A 6,257-nucleotide genomic window follows, 5' to 3' on the forward strand; every position below is an offset into this window, starting at 1 on the left:
GTAGGCAATCACATTGCTCTGCCTCACGGCGAATCACATCGACGGCGTCATCAACCAGCTCCGCACCTTCGGTATAGTGGCCCTTCGCCCAGTTGTTCGCGGCAGAAGATTGGCCAAAGACGAAATTATCCGGTCGAAAGAGCTTAGCAAGAGGACTTGCCCGCACGGCATCCATTGTGCCTGGCTCGAGGTCGACAAGCACCACGCGTGGCACATATTTTCTACCCGCGTTCTATGAATGGAGTTAGTAAAGCATTGTTATATGGGCGACTGGGAATAGTAAGCGCGGTTCTGTATATACCTCGTGGAAATAGACGTTGGCGCGTGCTATGCGTTCTTCGTTGTCTCCATGATAACTGATATGATGGTCAGACATGACACATAATGACAGTGCTCATTTAAGCACTGTGTGATAATAGAATGTCATGCAATACATACATACCATCGTTATCTATACCGTGTTCGCCCAAGATCGTCTGCCAGAATGCAGTACCGATTTGGTTGCCCTGTGATTGTCATTAAATTGAAATAGTAGGAGTAGGAGCTTTTCTTACACATTGGCCAACCTGGATTTGTACCTATTGAGCAAGCAGGCCCCTGATTAGCGTTGGCGTATTAATTGATTAACGTCGCAAACATACAATTTCCGGCATGGTGAGTCGACTGCGCTCTGAAATGCCATAGAGTCAAGAAGAGGGCATGAAAGGGGCAGGCGAAAACTTGGGCAATAATATTTGGCAGATAGCTAGCCATGTCACGAAATTTATAGTGGAGCTTGACCTTGTACTTTTGGAATGCTGTAGCCTGGTGGTTGTTGACAGCTGCAGCCTGCCTAGCGTTGTGAGCACCAATTCGAACTGGTTGCAGCCGTATCGCCCGACTCACGGCTATCATGGGCATCGGCACCAGTCAGGATCTGAAAATGTCTACGTAGATCTGGCGCTATCATGCTTCCTTTCGATAGCTAGAGACTATCTCGGAGAACAGCACGACTAGGGAGAAAGGTGGCAGTTTGAGAGAAGAAGAGCTGGACAGCACAATGCCATTGTTAGCTATAACAAAAATGTCTATGAGCGATAGCATGAAGCTGTTGAAATTCACTATTCATCTTCAACACGAAATTGTCAGGTCCGCCGTATCCATTCCAGTTCTTCCATAAAGTCATGTTCTCTGGGTTTCGAGCTCCCTGTATATGGGAGTAAATCCACCACTTAACCAAGGAATCCAGCAGGGATGCGAGCGACGTAACTAGCGCACGATATGCAGGCGTCCACTACATTTGCCCAGAGTACGTAGTGTTGGCAGTTTCACTTCACTCCACTAAAGGAACATCTTAATTGGTTTAACAACTTAGTCTTTGCTTAAAACAACAGGCGAATTAGGAGCATGATATCACTTTCTCACTCACATTCATCAAGCACATCCACGACAATAACGATCGGTGCGTCTCTGCCATCATCCCAAATTTAATTTGGGCAATGGCTAATTGCGCTGACGGGAGCGCCAATCGGAAGCATACTGCTCGTTCTGGCCCTAACGGAATCATGGGTTTGGTCGTGGATCTAACTATCGATGTTAACTTGCCTGGGCATTGCCTGAAAAGTCTATGGGGTAGCGCAGTTCAGCTATACCCAGTTCGCTACATACAAGTCGCGCCATACCACCCACCTTCGTAATAGATGACTAATAGGTAGCAGACTTAAGCAATACACCCAGCAGATTTCTAATACTATTTCACAGCACTTCCAGCATAGTGGCGATAAGCACCAAAATACCAATGCAGTAGCTAGTGCTCTATCTCACATTATCCTACCTCTTTATTAGGTTCTCAGTTACGTATATTGACTAACTACCTAAAAAATATCCACTAGTAATACAGGTATTAGCCTTCTCCCACTATCTTCTAAATTTAACTATAGCAGCTATCTAAATATAGACTTACTATAGATTATTCAACCAGAAGTAATTTAAGTCCTTATCAAGGCTATAAGGTAGCTATCTACGTAGCCAGTAATTACAATACTAAGAGATCATAATCAAGTATTAAAAAGAACTTAAGTTGTCAGAAGGATTCAAGCCGTCGCTACCAATATAGGATGCAAAATAACCAACCAAAGAATCAAATGCTTTTATACAAAAGACCTATATAGCGTAATACCACTATATAGCAGCGATTAAGCCAGGAAGGTGTTATACTTAGCATATAGTTATTCGAACCCATCGTACATCTTCAAATCGAACTTCTAAGCCGGCCATGCCCATTCCAGATTATCTATATTATAAAATGCTTCAGCGAACTTTTATTTAGTAAGGAGAAATATCTATAGCACAGCGTAAGTGTTTTAGCATCTTAATAAGCATCACAGGAAGTGGGAAAACGGGGAAGTAGCGAGTGACATGACAAGTGCGCGATCTGCCAACGCCCACTATATCTACCGAATCAGACGTAATTAGCTCAATGCCCGCGCCGCACCACATATAGTCGTAGAAGTGGCGAGTATTAATTAGCCATATATAGTATTGCATTAAAGCTAGTCATTAACATAACACGACTCATGATTTTATATTAGCATTAGTATAGCCGAAAACTAGAGCTATAATCCGCAAATCGCGAGAGAGTCTCATCTTCACGCCTTGTACGGTGATAAGCTGCCCAGAAATAGACTACTAAAAGGCCAGCTAAAGGTAAGCCAAACCAGAAGCAATTATTTCGCTTTACCCCTCTTCATAGCAAAATCTAATAGCCCGCGTAGGAAAGGTTTTATTTCGACTCCGGTGATCATGCCGTTTCGCAAGCCCATAGGTCCACGAACATTGGCGAGGTAGACACAGGGGTAGAGCACCCCCTCCGCGAGCACATCTCTCATCCAGTATCTGCCGTGCCTGCTTCTAGCAATGTCTCAGCTGGGGGTGTTGATACGAACACATACGACGGGCAGCGCTCTACTGAGGTAAATAACGAGAGTAGTCTTCACGAGCAGGTTTCTCGAACTCAGGTGCAGGATGAAAACACAGCAAATATTTCTAAAGTCAAGGTTCATGAAGCTCTTTAAAAACCTAACACTTGGCGTTTGCCCACTACCATTAATCGAAATAATAAAGAAGGCCGTCCGTAGGATGGCTCACGCTTAGCTGATGGTTAATGCTTATGCCTAGAAAGGGCGAACATCACCGTAATTGTCCAGAACAAAAAAGCAGCGTGGGGAGAGGATGTCAGAGTGTCTAACCATAGCACCCATCGAATCAGGCCAGAAGCTACTGAGTAAGGCACAGAGAAATTTAAATGCTAAATATTGGCGATTTTGTTATTTAACTCTTATATTCTAATACATGTATAGTATAAGTAGCTAGATCATGTCTTTATAGCGGCCTTCTCTATACTCCTCTTCTACTTCCGTCCTCTACATTTTTTTTCATAGCGTACCGCCTATTATTATCTCCTCTTTACGACTTAGTCTAAGGTCCTAAGGCTTACGCTATAGACTTTCTTAACATAGCTTTAGAAATAATCTATATAGATAAACTTCTCTTATCTATATTTTAGATAGCTATACTAAATTATCTTACTATATTATATAGTAGTCTCTTAATAGGCTAAGTATATATTATTAAAGTAGTTATTAAGTACTAGTAGATAGTACTACTTAAATTTTTATACCTTAACTAATAACTACTTATTACTAATATAGTCTAGGTATTATATTACTTCTATAAGAAGTAAGAAAGGATCTAATTTAAGATCTAACTTAAATAATATATTACTTCTAGGTAACTATTACTTAATAAAAGCCTTAACTATAGCTAAGTATTATATATAGCTTATTTTACTAGTTTCTTTCTTATTATATAAAGCTACTATTAAGTTAATAGCCTTAACTCTATATTAGAATAGCTCTATTTCTATTTAGTTATTAGGTTATAGATATAGAATATTAGCTAATTTTACTTATTCTAGTATAATAAGGTTTATTATAGGCTACTTATATTCCTCTTCTACCTCCTTATAGGCTTAGGCCTTAATATCCTAGGTAGGATAGTTATAAAAATAATATTTATAATATTCTTTTATAACCCTCTTTTTATTTTATATCCTCTTATTTCTAATCTTATCTATAATTACTTAGATTTTATCTTTATACTTACTACTATTAATTTAATACCTTCCCTACTTAAGTATTATATACTCCTCTTCTAACTTTATAATCTTAAGGTTAGGTAGCTAATTTACCTAGACCTTCTTAGGTACTATATCCCTTACTATATAAGGGTTATAGGTTAAGCTTATATATATAAATATATAAAATAATTAACTTTACTTTTCCTCTTTTAAAAAGATATTCTAAAGGTTAAAGTTAGTAATTTTATTTAGATATATACTAAAAAATATTTTAAACCTAGGCTTATACTATATTATCTAGTTATAGACTAAATCTATTATATTACCTAGTAAAATAATTTAGTATCTAAGATTTTTAGTAGAATATATAAGCTTAGGTATATTATTTATAGCGTTTAAAGTACCTCTCTAAGTAAATCTAGGCATCTAAGTCTTCTTATAACTAGATTTAAGGCTCTATTAGCCTATATTATAATTTAGCTTAGAGTAGAGTATTACCTTATCTTTAGATAGTGTTATATTGCTAATATAGTAAAAAATAAGGATTTTTAATTTCTCCTTTTTCTAGTAGATTAGTATATAATCTTAAGGACCTTAAATATCCTTTAAGAGGAGACTATACCTATTAATTAGGTAAGATATATTAAATATATAATTATATAAGGCTAGTACTATAATAACTATAATTATATTAAATATAAGCTTCCTTATAGGCGTAAAAAAAAATTATCTTAATATTTTATAATTAGTAGTTAACTAGATAGTAGTAAGGTAGTATATAAGATAGAATATATAGCTTTAGCTTATTATTTACTTTTTTATAGTAGATAAATTTAATAGCTATAGCTAATATAGGCTTCCTTATAGCTAGGTACTATATAAGTATTAAAAAAATATCTTTATAGTAGAGAGCTTTAGGATAGCCTCTCTTAATTATCTCTTATAGAAGTATCTTATTAAGCTTTATAGATTACTTATCTAGTATTTAATCTACACTAATATTATTTTCTACTTCTTATATAACTTTCTAGCTAAAGAGAATCTCTTAAGAGCTATCCTTTAGACCTTTTCTCTTACTATTTATAAGCTTTATAGGTTAGGTTCTAGTATAATATAAGAGCTAGTAATAGCTAGTTAACTAGATCTAATAACGCCTAAGGCTAAATATACTTATATTATATATAATATTAAATATTAAGATAACCTAAAGACTATTAATATTAAGGACTAGCTTATTATTAATATTTAGTACTTAAAGATTAAAGTAAGAGATTAAAATATTATAGTAATATTAAGCTATAATTAATAATTATAATTAGGTACTTTAGCTTATAAGGTTTTAATACCTTATAGACTTCCTTTATATTATTTTTATTTATATAATACCTTATAATAGTTATATAAAGCTATTAGAATTAGTAAATATACTCTTCTAATATACCCTATAATTAGACATTATAGTTTATATAAATAAAAAGAAAAAAGTCTATTATAATAATATAGGTTAGGTTAATAATTATTACTTACTAGTTATTAACCTCCTTCTTACTATAATAGCTATATTAAGGTTAGCTATAAGCTCTAAAATAGCTTATAGGTAACCTTAGTATACTATTTCTATCTTTTAAAAATATTAGAAATATTAATCTTTATTTTAGTAAAGTACTTAGGCTTTATAAATTAAATAACACTAAAATACTCCTAGTTTATAATATATTACTTAGCTAAGAGTAATATAGGCTTTAGTACTTTTTTAAGCTACTTAGCCCTTTAAAACTAGAGGAAGTTAAGGTAGTAGCTATCTAGAGTGTTTATATAATATATATAGGCGATAGCGCTTAGTATTATAGAAGGATTATTTCTATTAATCTAGGGCGGAGGTAACCTAGGTTAGAGGCTATAACGGACTTAGGGTAATAAAGAAAGGGAGAGGGGAGGGGAAGCGGGCGCGCCGCCACTCTATATACTATAGTGCCAGCCATTCTAGTGGTAAAAGCCGCTAGAATACGTGGGCGGCAAGAATAGGACAACAGCCAACGAACAGCAGGAAACGAGAATTGACGTAGTAAGTAGGCTCCTGTGGTTAGGGGCGGGCGTGGATCGGTTGTGCAGCCAAGACCGCCCGAAGTACACAGTACCC

This window comes from Beauveria bassiana (genome assembly GCF_000280675.1).
Source record: "Beauveria bassiana ARSEF 2860 unplaced genomic scaffold BBA_S00038, whole genome shotgun sequence".
Classification (NCBI taxonomy): Eukaryota; Fungi; Ascomycota; class Sordariomycetes; order Hypocreales; family Cordycipitaceae; genus Beauveria; species Beauveria bassiana.